At 40.1% G+C, this 18,170-nt stretch overlaps 1 protein-coding gene across 1 annotated transcript in view; it reads left to right on the top strand.

The window, feature by feature from the left end:
- The window catches only part of GRIA3 (glutamate ionotropic receptor AMPA type subunit 3), a 282,812-nt gene that overhangs the window by 245,875 nt on the left and 18,767 nt on the right, over nucleotides 1-18,170 (top strand). The gene's annotated exons all lie outside the window — the stretch shown is intronic.

The following is an 18,170-nucleotide window of genomic DNA, read 5'->3' as shown; positions in this document are numbered from 1 at the left end:
TCCCCCACTTGCTGAAGAGTAATTTCTCTCTTTTATGAAGACCAGATCAGCTTTGGTAAGGCTAGTGTCTGATCTTTTTCCACTCTGTTCCGCTAGGACCCTTGCTGTTACCATGGATACCTCTTCCAGTGGCACTGATGGGATGCAGCATATTATGTATTATATCAGGACCTCCCACCTTGAACCACTTTGGACTGGCTTTTTTTGCCTTCCCAGGCAATTACTTGGCTTGCCTTTCTGCCAGTCCAGAGATTAACAAGGACTAGTTAAAACCATTTGTTATCTTTAAGGCTTCCCTTTTATTCCAAAACCTCTGGATACAAAACACAGCTAGACCCTACCTTAAGTAATCCATATACCAGAAAATTCACAACTGATAAAAGCAATAAATAGTAATTCCTCACATCAGAAACATATTCTTTCCTGGAAAACAGAGATCCCCCTAGTGCCTTTTGGTGTTTACAGATCATTAACTGCTTGTCAGAGAAACCTAAGAGGAAGGCTTTCAGAAATAAACATAAAACAGCCCATGCATCGATAGAGAAATAAAAGTTGATTTTCAAAAATGAATCTATTCATGGCACAGCTTTTTCTAGGAATTTATCTGCTACATGATGGAAGGCATGCTCTTAACGTAGGCAAAGCGGCACAAACCAGGGGAAGGAAAGTTCAAAGGCATTGGAAAACTTACTTATTGAGGTTGAGGCAATCTACGTAGGTATGGTTATAGCATTCCAGAAGTCTGGTAGCTAATCTTGGAGTCTCCCTTACAAACATCAGTCATTTTTCAATAATGTGAGTCCGTGTCTTCCTAACACTGTACTATATATTCAGCATGTCCCAGGTTGCCAGCACAGAAATGATGAGAAACTTTAAAAGTTCTGCAGTCCCTGATTTTGTGTTTAAATTTGTAATCTTAATGTTGCATTAATGGCCTATTTTGCATATCCACTTGATTGTACCATCTTAAAGATTCATTTAAACCTGGGGAGGACAGCATGACTCCTACCTGTTTCTCATTAATAACATACTTTTCAGTGAGTGAATAATGAATGACCTGGATAGAAATCAGTAGAAATGCAGATTGCCATTAGGTGGAGAAGGGGGAGGAAATCTACTTTGTCTACCACACCGACAAGCAATTTCAAGGCAGAAGGTAAAGAAAGCAGGCCTTAAAAAGAGATGACTGTCTAGGAGGGTTCTTAATTAAATATTGCCTTGTCTTTACATGTAGGACTGTGACAGAAAAGTCCTTCTGATGGAAATTAAAATTTGCAAATGACTTTTAAAATCTTGGGTTAATAGAAACAAGCCATTTAATTATGAAGCAGAAAACCAGATAACTCTTAGCCACAGATTATCCTTAAGAGCTCTGAAAAAACACATGGATCTTCATAAGCATTCTTAATTTGTTGCGTTAACTGCTGTTTGTAGCACCCTGGTGAGGATGGAGGTCCGGGAGGTACTGGGTAGTAAGCAGTCCAGCTGACAAAGGTCTGCCATTGGCTGATCAGAGTTGGAATAGAAGGCAAGCTGGAGAGTCTTAAAGGAATATACATAACTTCCTTCTAACTGAAAATATTTTTTCTTCTTTTATAAATTGAAGTATAGTTGATTTAGAATATTATGTTAGTCCCAGGTGTACAACATAGTGATTCAGTATTTTTACAGATTATATTCCATTAAAAGTTATTACAAGATAGTGGCTATGTTTCCCTGTGCCGTACAATATATCCTTGTTGCTTATCTACTTTATACATAGTAGTTTATTCCTCTTAATTCCATGCCCCCATCTTGCCCATCCCCCCTTCCCTCTCCCCACTGGTAAACACTAGTTTGTTCTCTATATCTGTGAGTGTGTTTCTGTTTTATATATACATTCATTTGTATTAGTTTTTAGATTCCACATATAAGTGATAGCATATGGTATTTGTCTTTCTCGTTCTGACTTACTTCATTTAGTATGACAATCTCTAGGTTCACTTGTGTTGCTGCATATGGCATTACTCCATTCTTTTTTATGGCTGAGTAGTACTCCATTGTATATATAATATATACTACATCTTCTTTATCCATTCATCTGTTGATGGACAGTTGGGTTGCTTCCAGGTCATGGCTATTGTAAATAGTGCTGCTATGAAGATTTGGGGTGCGTGTATCTTTTTGAATTAGTGTTTTCATTTTTAAGGAAATACATAATTTTTTAAAAGTATTATTGGCCTATTGACTTCTCTGAAATAGCAACAAATAATAACAGTCTTGCTTGAGATATAGAAGCCTGTTTTTAAGTTACTGTATTTCTTTGGTAATAAGGTCCCGGGAACTTAAGAGAAATGAATTTCAAACTAACAATTGCTAATAAATTATCCCACAGGCCACAGATTTCATGGGTTCTAGAAAATATATGAAATTTGGAAATGCAAACTAGGCTTTCCATTTCCCTTTACTCTTCTAAGTCCTTTAGGATTCAACATGGCTTCCTTCTGCAATTTGACTATTGACCTTTACTGAATAGAAGTTCAAGTCTATCAGAAATTCAAGTGAGAAAGAAGACTATCAGAAATTCAAGTCAAAAGGGCTTCCCTGGTGGCGCAGTGGTTGAGAGCTCACCTGCCAATGCAGGGGACACGGGTTCGTGCCCCGGTCCGGGAGGATCCCACATGCCACAGAGCGGCTGGGCCCGTGAGCCATGGCCGCTGAGCCTGCGCGTCCGGAGCCTGTGCTCCGCAACGGGAGAGGCCACAACAGTGAGAGGCCCGCATAACGCAAAAAAAAAAAAAAAAAAAAAAAAAAAAAAAGAAATTCAAGTCAATTGAAATAATTGTCAGATTAAGTTTACTTTAGAGAGTTTTCTTATTTTGGTTTTGTTTCTGTTCAATAGTTGCAGTAAATACACAGGCCTAAAAATAAAACAACCTAGTTTTACAGATGATTTTTTAAAAAACAACAACTTTGCTGCAGCTCATGATTCTGTTTCCTTTTTTTAAAAATTTCTAATGGAGTTTGATTTACAAATAAGCAGTTTGGCAGCACTGGTTTCAGTGTAGGGCTTTTGGCATACCTTGGTTCAAGCCCCTGGTCACTGTATGACAGTAACCAAGCTGAATGACTGTAACTTTCAACCTAATTCCCCCAGTCTTAACTCTGTACCGAATGCTGGTCCCATCCTTCCTTTGGTGACTCAGAAAAGGCAAATTTATATCTGTGACCTTAATGTTACTATAACACAGTTTGAAAATGCTAGGCAGAGGCATTTGGAGTGAGTATTTGACAAAGTTATTTGGAATTTTTAGAGGAAAGCATCTCTGGAGATTCTAGCTCTTTCAATTTTGATTATATTCCATCTTTCTACCTATCTATCAGAGTTGCCACAGGGAAGTACTATTTTTCAAAAACCAGGGGAAATTGTGAATGTTGTCACTTGCCTGCCCACTGCTGTTGTAATTCTTCCCTTGGAAAGGGGAATCAGAGAGTCGGAGTCCAAACAACTTAATGTAGCAACTCACAGAGCCAGAAAGAGAAAAATCAGGCTGGGTGGAAATTTAGGGAGCATACTCTATTTTTTTTGCACAAATATTTCCTTGGATAATGATCTTCTCTTTTAAAGAAAAGTATGGTTCTCAGACAGCAATAAAAAGAATATTCTTTCATGGTGTACCTAGACCCAGGAGTTCATTTATTTTCAATTTTGCACAAATAGGATAAATTTAAAGGAAACAGTTCCTACATACACCCAAGGGATTTTTGCCCACGCAAATAATACAGCTTACCTTTTTTCTAGAGAGGTCTTCCATAAACACAGGCTGGGTAAGCTATCCCAGAGTTACAGATTAGCCCTGAATAAGGCAGGAGTTATTCCCCCTCCTCCCCTGCCCCTTGACCTAGGCTATAGCCAACCCCTCCAACTGGTGCAGGCAGGACTTCCATTTCATGCACCCATCACTTCAATCATCAGGGAAAATAAGAAAAAATATTGTGAAGCAGGCAAAATAGTTCTTGGTGCCCCTGTGCTGCCTTTTGGTACCTTTCTGCCTTCTCCTTTACTTAAGCTGTAGACCTGCACTATACAATATGGTGCCTACCACCCACATGTGACTATTTAAAGTAATTAAAATTAAATTTAGAATTCTGTTGCTTGGTGACACTAGCCATATTCCAAGTGTTTAACAGACATGTGTGGCTAGAAGCTACCATATTGGATGAAACTTAGAATATTTCAGAACGTGCTATTGGACAGGGTTTCTGACTGTTAGTTCCCTTTGCTTCTTGAGCATAAGGACCATGCCTTCCAATATCTTCATCCCCTACAGCAGTCTTCCACAGTGCCTGATACAACTATTGAATGCAGGAGAAACTTTACTAAGTTTCTAACTTAACTTTCTTAACTAAGTAACTCAGTGCTTACTATGTTATCAAGAGCTATGCTCAATTCATTATAAGCAATCTCTCATTTCATCATTGCAAGAACACTATGAGGTGGGTCCTATTACCATCCTCATTTTCCAGATGAGGAAACTAAGACTCAATGAGGTTAAATTATTTGCCCAAAGTCGCACAGGTAATAAGAACCAAAGCCAGGTCTTTATAACTTCAGAACCTATGTTCTTAACCACTGCTCTGTGCACCTAAAGAAAACAAGTCACTGAAATTTCACTATAGACAAGCAAGCCTCTTGCAGAACAAGTGGTGCCTGGGTGGCTTCTCCACAGCCCTCATGCTGACCAAAGTAGAATAAAGACAGGTTGGGATCAAGGCCTGAGCATGAAAAATACAGGTGTAAAGTATATTGATTTGTGTTTGAGTGTACGTATCAAATTAAGTGGCTATCTGACTACTTCTCTAAATTAGGTAACAGTAAATTAGTAGTTTTATCTGCCATTTTGCATATGGGAACCATTGCCTTGGTCCCCAGTGGTGAAGGTTAGTGAAACCTAATCATTTTGTGAAGTCACCTCCACATGCCAAACTTACCAGAAGGTTCTAATACTTGAGTTTCTATACCACGGAGCTTGTGCCAGGACACGCAAATGCCAGAAAATAAATTTTCCTGCAGCTTTCACAGTCAGTGTGTTTGCCAGACAAAACCCCAGCCAGCCACGTTTTTTATTCAGCATAGCGCCTTTAGAAATAATACTTACCGGAAGACTCCTTGCATATCAAGAAGGAAAAGACTTAAATCTTAAACTCAACTGTTCAAAAATTGAGAGCCACAGGGGAGGGTGAAATGTGATTATATTGAAATTGAGCATTTTAGTAGCCCCATTTGGCCTTAAAAGGCATTTTCTGCTAAATACCTAGTGAATTAGCTTTGATTCTAGTCTGTGCCTCAGTCCCACTGACATCACATAACCTGGCACCATCCTTCTGCCCATCTACATGTGCCCATGCCCTCATCTGCCCCCTGACTTATCAGGGTAACACCTCATCTTGCCTTCCCTCCCCAAGAACTATCTTGATTCTCCTTCCCTCCAGTAGTCCTTTGGCACAAATTCTCTAACAAACCAAGTCATATAAATGTGGTGGTAATGGGTTGTGTGACCCTTCCATTCGCCATGATAGCATAATCTAATTTATTGAGGATTTACTACATGCCAGGAACTGTGATAAGTGCTTCAGATAAATCATCTCATTTAATATTCTATCCCCATTTCAGAGATAATTATTAGAGTCTTAGAGAAATTTAAGTAATTTGTCTAAGTCAAATAAGGCATGATCTCTAGTGGTAGGATTTAGGGCCTTGTGACAGGCTAGTGGAGTACTATATAGTTGCCTTTTACCTCATAGCATATTGCACAGGCTTCAAAGTTGAGCCAAAGAAGATTAAGGCTATATAAAATCATGTCAAAATGACAGGTCAAAGAAGTAAACCTCAATCAATTCACGGGCATATTGGTTCATGTCGTCCTAGCAATTTCTCCACTGGAAGGCAGTATGGAGTAGTAGAAAAAGCATAGGCTTTGGAAGCCAACATACCTAGATTTGAGTACTAATTCTGCCACTTCGCATCTTTGCAACCTTGGAATTGCCACTTCACTTCTCTGAGGTGTGAAACGGGGTGGGAGGGAGACCAATGATGACAATGTAATTAAGAATATAAACTTTGGTGTCAAATGATCTGGGTTTAAATCTCAGCTACTCCAGTTAATCTTTTCAGATAATTTATTCATCCAGTTAATATTTATTGAGTAGATTCTATGTGACAGCCCTCGCTCAAAGTGCTCAAACGAAACAAAGTCCTTGCACTCACTGCAGTGGATGAGACCAAAAACAATAAATATGTAAATAACATGTTTCAGCTGGTGTTAAGTAAAATGAAAAAAAAAAGTAGGTAAGAAGACAAATTGTTGGGAGTGCTACTTCATCTCAGCTGATGGAGGAAGACCTCTTTGCTGAAGTGACATTTGACCAGACACCTGAATGAAGTGAGGGGAGCCAGCTACACAAATATGAGGTGGAGTAGGGGTGGGAAGAAATGCATTCAAGATGTTACAGCATGAGCAAAGGTCCTGACATGGGAATGTGCTTGGTAGGTTTGACGCTAAAGGCCCATGTGGCAGGAGTGAAGTGAGAGAGGGAAACAGTGGAAAGAGATGACAGCAGCAAAGACAACCCAGAGCCCGTTGTGATGGGTTTCTAAACCCTGGTAAGGACTTTGGATTTTATTCTGTGTTTGATAGGAAGTCATTCTGAGGGCTTTGAGCAGAGGAATGACATGATCCGATTTATGTGCAAAAGGATGCTGCAGACTGCTAGGTGAGGGTGAAAGTTGAGGAGCAGGGAGACCACTTAAGAAATGAGTGCACGACTTCAAGTGAAAAGTGACTGGCTTGGACTAAGATGAAGGTGGTAAGAAGAGGTTGGATTTTGAATGTATTTTGAAGATTGCACTGACAGGCTGTGGAATGTGTGACCAAAGAGAAAAGTCAAGGATGACTGCAAAGATTTTGCCCTGCACAACTGGAATAATTGGAGAGTAGCGCCATTTTCTCTGATGGAGAACCCTGGAGGAGTAGCAAGCAGGGGTGGGGAAGAATCAAGAGCTGCATTTTGGCCACGCTAAGTTGGAGATGCCTATGAGATATCCAAGTGGGGATGTCAGGTAGACAGTTGGATAAATGAGCCTGGAGTTTAAAGCGGTCAGGGCTAGAAATTTTACCAGCTGTATCATCTGGAACCAGCAAATTAACTTCTATAAGCATCAGTTACCTCATCAATAAAATGGGGATAATATTTGTTTTACAAGGTCATTTTAAGGATTCTCAATAATGTATGTAAAGTGTGAAGCACTGTTCCTGTACATGTAAGTGCTTAATAAATGGTAGCCTTCTCACTGTCAGTATTCATTGCAAATAACTGGCAGTTAGTTGTTGCTGTTGTAGAAACTTTGTTGATTGTTCTAAACCCAAGTTGAATGTTAGAATCACCTAGGAAGTTTTTTTTCAATGTAGGCCCCACATCATGCAATTAAATCAGAATCACAAGAGCAGTGATCAGTAGCTTCCCAGGTATGTATTACCTACAGATAGAGAACAGATGAGCTGGCTTTAAGAGAACTCTTCAGATTAGTTCCAGCTTACCTTTTGGGAAACTAACTCTTCCAAAAAAATACTAAGTGGAAAATTTGGGCTCTTCTTGATATCCCTGAGCAAAATTGCTTCTTTTTATCTGTTGCTTTTTTTTTTAAAAAAATTATTTATTTAATTTATTTATTTTTGGCTGTGTTGGGTCTTTGTTGCATGCAGGCTTTCTCTAGCGGTGAGTGTGGGCTACTCTTCATTGCGGTGAGCGGGCTTCTCATTGGGGTGGCTTCTCTTGTTGCAGAGCACAGGCTCTAGGTGCATGGGCTTCAGTCGTTGTGGCACGTGGGCTCAGTAGTTGTGGCTCGCGGGCGCTAGAGCACAGGCTCAGGAGTTGTGGTGCACGGGCTTAGTTGCTCCGCAGCATGTGGGATCCTCCCAGACCAGGGCTCAAACCCGTGTCCCCTGCATTGGCAGGTGGACTCCCAACCACCGCACCATCAGGGAAGCCCTTTTCTGTTGCTTTTTTTCCCTTAGTATGAAAATAATTCTTGTTCTAAGGACCTGGAAGAAACAGCCACTGCAGAAACTCAAAAGATTGTAATTCCAGGATAGATTTTTCTTCTTAATAGAAGAGAATTTGTTCCTCTCATTTTCTAGGCTCTGCATTGTCAGGTTTGCCCTCTGCATTACAATTAATTGATTCAAGAATAATAAGAGTATTGAACTTCTCTTTTTAATATCTTACTGATAGAAAATAAAAACACAGTTGGAAAGTGAAGTCCAATTGGTCAAGGATAATAGGCTCCGGATTGCTGAAGATGAAATTTCATTGACAGATAGAACTCCAGCCAAGCTGAGGGAAATGGCCCTGCAGTGTTTGATAGTGATGGAAGCCCTAGAGCCAATCCACTGCTTGGGAGTCATGGAGTTTGAGACTTTGCTCTAATTAGTAGTGAAAGGGTGTAGCAGGCACACATTCTCTGTAGCCACAGATTCTGCAATCTAAAGGTGAGGGTATGTAGTTAGCAAAGTCAGCTTTTCAACACACATGCACACACCTCTCCCTTAACCATTGATATGTCCACCACTTAGGCTATCATTCCTTTAGCTATGTTTTGCTTTTTGCTGAAATGCAAGTTCTCCTGCAAGGGGATCACAATTTTGATTGTTTTCCATCATTTATTCCTCAGTGCAAATGTTTCCAATCCTTTTCTATGAGCAGGGGAGGGTAGCGGGAGGGCATCTTGTACCTGGTAAGGTAAATGGGGAACTAGGTACTGCCTAGGTGGGGAAATGACAAATGAAGTGTATCAGAAACAGTAAAAGTTAATTCAGTCTTGCCTGATAACAGCCCTAGTAGTACATTTTTATAGATTTTCATTCTCAAAATAAAGAGAAAAAAATAATTTGTTGACTTCTTTTAAAAAGTGGGGCTTTCATGTGGGTTAAGAGCAAGACATCCTGGTCTCCAATCTCACATTTCAGGGAGGTATTAATAGAAATATCATGACCCTTGAAGTTATGCTAAAGTATAGGCACCATTTCAAACAGAATTTATGTGGATATGGTCCAGCTCTAGCATACGATTTACAACCACTACCTAACCCACCTGGGAACAGTGTACTGTTTGCGAGCACAGACTCTGGAGTCTGTGTGAGTGAGTTCCCAGCTCCTTCACCTACTAGCTGTATGGCCTTGGGCAAGTTACTTAATTTCTCTGTTTCTGCATTTTGAAAATGGGATAATAATATCTATTTCATGGAGTTGTCATGATTATTACATGAATTAACACATGTAAAACCCCCTAAAACAGAGCCTAGAACAAAGTATGAGCTCAATTAAATGTTAACTATTATTGTTTTGCCCACTTAATGGTGGCTTTATCAAAACCCATAAAGCAGGGTTTCTCAACTGGGTAGCACTACTGATATTTGGAGCATCGTTGGCTGATCGTTGATCATCGTTGGTTGTAGGGGCGTCTTGTGCATTGCAGGATGTTTAACAGCATCAGTAGCATCTATCCGCTAGATTCCAGTAATGCCTCCTCTTCTCAAGTCGTGACAATAAAAAAAAAATGTCTCCAGATATTGCCAAATGCCTCCTGGGAGGCAAAATCATTGCTGATTGAGAGCCACAGGGGTAGAGGATACTGCGTCCCTTCCTCTATTCCCTCAGAATAGAGCAATAGGACCTTAGAACCACTTTCCCCAAGAGTTTGTTGACTCTGGGTTTCAAAGTCATAGAGCCACTGATGCTACTTTCAACCCATTGGACTATTCTTAGCCTGACCTGACCAGAGAAGCAGAAGACAAATCAGAATAATAATCTGACTTTGTATGCCAGGGAGGGACACTAGGAAGGTGACCGGAAACTGATCTGGGTTTTCACCTGCACCTTTGGAAAGGAGACATCTGAAATAGTGTTCCTTGAGGTAGAAGGAAACCTGTCCCTGGACTTCAGAGCACAGCGTGAAAACGTCAGGCAAAGGCACTTGGGATGTGTACTTGACGTTTGCGAGCAAAACTCAAATGTCTAGGCAAAAGGTGACCTCGCCTGCACTGAAGTTATCTAAAAGCCCAGCCCCCAAAATAACTCAGCCAGAATCATAGCACACCAAGAGAAAAACAAAGAACAGAAACCAGTATTCCATTCCCTTCCTCCCCATACTTTCACTAAAACAGTCACAGCGCAGCCACTGATTGTCCGAGGCAAAAGGAAACTGACAAGCAGTCTGAATGTTTAGAAAGGTGTGAACTGAAGTGAAGGAAATAAGGACAATGAAATTGGGGCTTCAGTCATGCTTTAGAAATGAAATCATTTCCTGTGTGCCTTGCTCCAAGTCAACATGGAAACCATTTCCTTTGCTTCAGGGAAAAAAATGTGTAAAATTCAATGATTCCTTTTCCCAAATGCACCTCATCAGCGCTACTGATTTCTTTAAAACGTGTGTCAGATGCATTTGGCAAGCCAGATGTGCTCTTCCTCTTCTGCCCCAAATTGCTCTGATCCCTTCATGTGGTGAAGTGTGGACACCAGGGGCCTGTAGCAGTGTTACAGTGTGTGACAAGAATGTTCACTTATTCCAGTGCCTCAGTGGGAAGAGATTGCAGTTAATTTACAATTTGCCCCGACTTTAAACAAAACAAAACTTGAAGAAATAAACGTTTTTGAAGGTGAGTTGCTCTCTTTCACCAGAAAGGATATGGTCAGTGTTAGAGCTGAAGAGGCTGGGCTTGTAGTGGAAAAAGTGTGTCTGTAGCCTTGAATTCAGCAGACTTGGATGGGGTCTCAGCTTTGTTCCTCATTAACTGTGTGACCTGGGGCAAGTTATTGAGCCAGTGACAATCTCTGAATTTCTATATAGGAGGCCCTTCAGGGTGGCATTCTGGTTGGGATCTATCTGGAAACTGTTTGCATAGCAAGCACACAGTTTTTCCAGACTTGTTTGTTTGGTGACTTTGGGGTGGATTGGTGGAAAAGAGCAGGTAGGTTAAAAGCCCTCTGTGGCCCCTCTTGACATCACCGGTATGCACAATACAAACTAGAATCTGAAGACAGAGACCCAAAGCTGCCTTTTTTTTCATTTGTACCACCTAGTAATGCCACCTGAACCTTTATTAAAAGCAGAAATTTCAGAGGGGGCTAAGTAATTCAGAAGAGAAAGCAGATTATAGTTTTTAATGATGTTCTCTTAATTAAAGGTATGATCTAGAGGAGAAATTGACCAAATTGTTAAGCAATAAACAGTCCACAATAAAGTTAGAGAAGGCAAAAATGAGTGAGGGGAAGGCATTTTTGTTGGAAACGCTCACCATTTTCCCCTTTCTTAGTGTCCTGTTCATAGGGCTGGTCTTCTCCAGCCTCTAGAAGGCACCTTATATGATACCAGGAAACTCACTCTCCTTTTCGGGACATGAATCCCGTATTCAAACAAAAATTATCCCTTGCTCAAGGGTAACAGAAGCCCTTATAACATCAGTGAACACCTCCATGAGGACCAAGACTACCGATACCAAAAAAGGGGTACAGGATGGATAAGGAAGAAAGACAGTGAAATCAGGGGAGACAGAGGCTGAGAATCCAAAGCTAAATCTAGCCTCTTTTTGACATGTCTGTACAAGTCTAGTCTTATACATACAGTGATGCAAATGGACAATATAGGCATGATGGCAACAGTGGCCAAGAAAAATTAATAAATACATAAAGCTAGACCATTCCCCTTTGAGGAACAATGGAGTACGAAGTAACTAAAACCATCTTCCCCTTACCTTCCTTTCATTCTGCCCTCCCAAATTATTCACTCAGAACACATTTTACACTTTGAGGCATACAGATGTCACAAGCACCAATACTATCTTCACAAATTGTGTAATACTTTGCCTGCAAGCTGACAGTAAATTGATACCATAAAGTGAATTAGCAGATTATGCCTCTGTGGACAATTATGCTTTCAATTTATTGGTCTGTTTTGTGAATGCAGTTAATTCTCAACTATGAACATATCTAAATATGCCTGTTGCATCCTGTCAAAGTGAAAAATTGTGCTCATGTTCAGATCGTGGGAAGAAATGGTCTCACTGTCATTTGTGCTAGTGCCACTATATCAAGCATATTGTGGTCAATTCTGGGGGTCACATTTTAGGAGGGACTTTGAAAAATTAAAAATATATATATATATAGCTGGGAGATGGTAACCAGAAGGGGAAGGGGATGACTGGAATTCACGTCATACAAGTAACAAGTGAAGCCCGTTAAAATATTTAGCTTATATAAGAGACAATTAAAAGGTGACATGGTGGTGATAGTCTTCAGGCTGTACATCATGTGGAAAAGAGAGCATAGTTATTCAGTATCACTTCAGAGGGCAGAATTAGGACCAGTGGGTGGAACTACAATTTTAACATTCATTCATTCCACAGATACGTAGTGAGAGTTTCCTGCATGCCAGGCATTATGCTCGACAATGGGAATACAGAGACAAAAAAAAGATGTAGTCCTTACTCTGAAGAAGCTCAGAGTCCACTGGGGATGACCATTACAAGGCAGTAAAATCAGTGCTACATACAGTGGAGAAAGGGAAGCCGAGAGATTGCCCAATTCAAGCAAAAGGCAGAAGTAGGATTGGAGGGGAGAGAGGCTCTCATGAGAGATGTCAGCCCAACAAAAAGAACTTTCTATCAACTTGAACTGTCCCACCATGGAGTAAGCTACTTCCTGAGCCTCTTGTGATCTAGGGAGTGCCTGACCGCTAGAGGCATCTGACCAGAGAAGCCATTGCAACACTGCGTGAAAGGCTGAACCAGATGGTTTTTAAGGTCCCTTCTCTCCCTAAAAGTCTGTTACTCTACTGACTCCAACTGGATGTTCTATTGACCAAGTGAATATTCTAATTTAACTCTGAGGGAAGCAGAAAATTTCATTCACCAGGTCTCCCAGTAGCGGTGTTCTGGCTAATGAGGATTTTTTTTTTTTTTTTTTTTTGCGGTACGCGGGCCTCTCACTGTTGTGGCCTCTCCCGTTGCGGAGCACAGGCTCCGGACGCGCAGGCTCAGTGGCCATGGCTCACGGGCCCAGCCGCTCTGCGGCATGTGGGATCTTCCCGGATCGGGGCACAAACCCGTGTCCCCTGCATCGGCAGGCGGACTCTCAACCACTGCACCACCAGGGAAGCCCACTAATGAGGATTTTAATGTATGAACCTCAACTAAACCACAAAACATAAATTTAAAAGGAAATTTGCTAGCTAGCTAATGGGAAGCAGCCACATAGCACAGGGAGATCAGCTCGGTGCTTTGTGACCACCTAGAGGGGTGGGATAGGGAGGGTGGGAGGGAGACGCACGACGGAGGGGATATCGGGATATATGTATACATATAGCTGATTCACTTTGTTATACAGCAGAAACTAACACACCATTGTAAAGCAATTACACTCCAATAAAGATGTTAAAAAAAAGGAAATTTGCCATTCTACTCATTTTTCCTCCACCAACAAAAATTTTTAAATCCAGATTACATGACAATGATCTTTGCTGATGGCAGACCATGGACATTCACCAGGAATATGTCTGAAGATCCAGATACGTGAATAATACTTGCACATATAATTTCCTCTATAAAATGAAGTAATGTTTCTGTAAATATGGTACTGAAGTAATTTATAGTGCTATTAAATTCTGCCACTAAAACAAATTACGCTTTCTGTACTATAAAAAATATGTATTGTTTTTCAGCACTTCCTGTGTGTCAGGCACTGTTCTAAGTGAGATGCTTGTGTTAACTCATGTAATTTCTCTCAATAAACCTTTGAAGTGGACACTTTTTAAAAAAATCATCCCATTTTATACATGAGGAAATTGAGACACATAGGGGCCAGGTAATTTATACACTAGGCAAGTGGGATTATAACACAAGCAGTGTGACTCCATACTCTCAACCACTGCACCATACAGTTACCTTGTACTGACCTGGGTCTACAGAGGAACACTTTTATGCACAGTGACAAGGAGCAACCAACACCATTGCAAAGAAAGCCAAGGGCTGAGTGGTGGGCTGAGCGCCCTCACTAATCACTTGCTTCCACACACCAGCCTCACAGAGCCCAAGATTCAAATTCTCACCTCAACAAAAAAGCAAACTTCTCCGTATCATTGACCTTCATGGTCTATCACAAATAGTCAGAACAGTGACTGTGGAATCCATGAATGCTAGTGTGCTACTTTATCTACTGTTTTGGGTTAATCTGTTCCTCCCCCATTCATGCATTTCTCTTTCTGGATTTCATTTGCTAATTATCTTGCAGTTCTAAGAGAATTTCTTATGGCCTCTCTATATAACCATTGTTTACTCCTTCTTAGGTACAAAATGGTGCTCTGTGGGATGAAATAAATGAATCACGGTGGGTTAGAGAAAAATGAATTTGCTGTTACACATCCTGCCCATAATTTTTAAAATTTCTTCCAGATGATTGAGCTAAAATCCAATACCTTTTATTGCCTTCAATATTTCAGCCAAAATAAGACAGACTGCAAAAAATATATATGCTAGCGATATTTTTTTCTTTTTTTCTCAATGTTATACTGTCACTTAAATACTAGTTAGGAAGATAAACATTTCAGCTTAATTTTTCTCACTAATGAGCCATTTCTTTTTCCCCTTTCTAACGTCCTTCAGAAATCAGTCATCAACCAGGACCCAATCATTTCTGCCACTAACTAACTTTTCATTTACTGCACTCATTAATATCTGTTGCATGTACACCACACACATTTAAAGTACCCACTTCAAGTATTGCCATTTATTCTCCTAGAAATGCATCATTACCTAAAGGAATAAACCTTTTAACCTGTATCAGCAATCAAAGCGCTCAAGTAAATGATGAAGTAAATGAGTCCAAATTATACTACACTCAGATCAAAATTCATGGGCCCCTATGCCCTTGCCTTATAAATTTATCTTTGGAAGCAATGGCCTATTTGCAAATTGTGTAAGAGACAAATTGTTCTAACCCCCTTTCCCTTTCACTCAGATTTGATTGGGCCAAGATGAAGAACACAACATGCCTCTTTGTAAGTGAACAAAGGTACATACCCACCACAGTGTTGTCTATGATAGCAAAAAATTGGAACTGGCCTAAGAGTCCTTCAGTAGGAGATTGGGTAAATAAGGTATGATATATTCATAGATTAAAATGCTCTGCAGCCATTACAAAGGAGAAAAAGTATAAAGAGATGCAAGGGAATGATAAAGACCAAATTCAGTATAGAGATTACTTTTGGCCCAGAGGAGGGGTATGCAATTAGGGAGGATACATAGGCACACTTCAACTAACTTCATAATATTTTATTTCTTAAGTTTCGTGACAGGTACACAGGTGTTCTTAACATAATTTTTTATATCTTTCTGTGCATCCGAATTATTTACTACTTTGAAAAATTCTTTGAGCAATTGTCTAGGAAATTCCTACTGAAATAAAATAAAGTCATTGAGAATATTTCATTATGATGCTTAGAAATTGTTTCATGTGTCAGATGAGGATAATGTGATGTGAAATGAGCATAAATGCCAATGGATGAGATTTCATTTCAATCTTAGGAGGTCTTGATTACTAGGAGGAAAGTTATTAGGGTGGACATCAAAGGCAGGCTTAGTGGCAAAAAACCAAACAAACCACGGATTATAAAACATATATCCTGAGTGGTTTAGCTGAGAAAGATCCAATGATCTTTTTTTTAATTAACTTTTATTGGAATATAGTTGATTTACAATGTTGTGTTAGTTTCAGGTGTAGAGCCAGATGATCCAATTATACATATAATTGTAAAGCAATTATACTCCAATAAAGATGTTAAAAAATTATACATATACATACATACATTCTTTTTTTAAAGATTATTTTCTCATATAGGCCATTACAGAGTATTGAGTAGAGTTCCCTGTGCTACACAGCAGGTTCCTATTAGCTATCTATTTTATATACAGTAGTGTGTATATGTCAATCCCAATCTCCCAATTTATCACTCCCCCGCTTTCCCTGTTGGTAACCATAAGTTTGTTTTCTAATGAACCTATTTACAAAAAAGAAAGATCCAATGATCTTTAGAGTAACTTCAGCTCTAGAATTCTACAGTGCTATAAAATTAGTGCTGGTAGCCATTTTCACCAACCTTCTGATATCTTTGACCAAGAATCTTGTTGTCACCCTGATCAGGCCTAAGGTCAGTTATTAAATATATCTTGAGTACCTACCATGCATCAGGCATTATGCTGGATTCCAAGAGGGCTACCAAAATGAATCAGGCATGAACTTGTCCTCAAAATCACCCAGAAACATGGAGAAGACAGACCCATAGCCAACTCACCTTAATGCTATTTAGTAAAAGCTCTATAGCAAACGTACGAACAAAGTACTTTGGGGGAATAGCTGAGGAAGCACTTCTGTGGGGACAGAGGTGAGTCAAGAAAGATTTCACAGAAGACATGATATTCACTCTGGATCTTGTAGGGTGAATAGGGATAATTCAGGCAGAAGCAAAAGCATAACCAGAGGTAGAAGACATGCAAATGTGTGGTATATTTCAGTGAACAGTGAGTAGTCCATTGTGACTGGCTCCTAGGAGAGTAGTCAAGATCATAAAGACTCTTGAATATCATCATACGTAAGAGTTTGGATTTTGGCCTGTAGCTATTAGGGAACTATCGGAGAATTTTAAAGAATGAAGTAACTTGATGAGATTTACATTTGGAAGGATCACTGGAGGATAACTTGAAGAGAGAGGTGAGGCTGGGAGACCAGTTAGGAGGCAATGCAGTCTAGACCAAAATCTGAGGAGAGCCTGCCCCAGGACAACGGTAATGAGAACGAAAAGAAAACAAAAGGATAGACCCTACAGGCATTTCTATGTTAGAATAAACATGGCATAATGAGAGGCTGAAGAAAGAAGAAAAACCAAACTTTCTGGCTTGGATGTTAGGTAGTTTGCTGATGAATTTAGAAGGAGAACCAGGCTGTACAAGGAAGACAGTAAGTTTGGTTTGGAAATGTTCAATCTGAAAGTGTCTCTAGGTCCAACAGGTGAAGATGTCCATCAGCAAGGCTTGTTTGCTATCTCCCCAAACCATATCCTGAATCCAACCTCTTCCCTCTACCTCCATTGCTCCCGGCCTAGTCCAAGTCACAACCATCTCTTCCCTGGTTCATTAGGATAGCCTCCTAACCAATCTCCTTGCTTCCACTCTGGCCCACCTCATAGTCTAGTCTCCATACAGCAGCTAGAGTAATGCTTTAAATTTTTAAATCTGATCTTCTCACACTCCTCCTCAAATCCTCCAATGGTTTCCTATCACATGTAAAACAAATCCAAACTTTTTACCATGACCTATCTTGTAGGGCCCTACAAGATCTGACCTTTGATTATTCTTCTCAGCTCTTTGCCTACCTTTCTCCCTTTTGTTCATTCGGCTTCAGCCATATTGGCTTTTTGTCCTGTTCTTTATGCAAAATCAAGCATATTTCATCTCAGTGAATAATTTCAGTGACTCAGTAAGGATCTGCTTGCCATAAACACAATGCTTAATTTCCATGGTGATAGTTCTGGGAGTGCAAATAATTCTGGAATTTTTTGAGCAGGTCCAAGCAAGCCTCAAGAAAGACACAATGCAGCTGGCCAAAGTCCAGAGAAGAGCAGCTAAATAAACAATCCAAAAAGCTGAGGTAGAGGCCAGAAAACGCAATAAAAGGATGCTTGAAAACATGGCATGTGTTTATAGTTTCTACCAGGCTATCTCACTTCTGGTCAAAGATTCTTTTTAATTTTTCTCTAGGGTTTTCATTCCTAAGGATCTAGCTCCCAACTCAATTGTAAGTCATGGGGTCACTGAGACCATGCTTCCTTTATATTCTCCAAAATGCCTAACATAGACCTGTAAGTATTTAGTACACGTTCTAAGGACCACCTGAATTGAATTGAAATTTAATGGAATTAAATTCAAAAAGCTAACGATGAGGGAGACTCGGCATGGTACAAAAAGCTAACAGTTTGGAGGGTTTGACCTCAATCTGAATTGAGGGAAGGACTCTCATATTCTTCACACCACTGAGCAGAGTGGTTTGTATATAGCAGGTGCTCAATAGGTATTTGTTGAAAGGATG

This window comes from Mesoplodon densirostris, chromosome X (assembly GCF_025265405.1).
Source record: "Mesoplodon densirostris isolate mMesDen1 chromosome X, mMesDen1 primary haplotype, whole genome shotgun sequence".
Classification (NCBI taxonomy): Eukaryota; Metazoa; Chordata; class Mammalia; order Artiodactyla; family Ziphiidae; genus Mesoplodon; species Mesoplodon densirostris.
The sequence above is the reverse complement of the archived record's forward strand: the minus strand, read 5'-3'. Positions and strand labels throughout refer to the sequence as shown.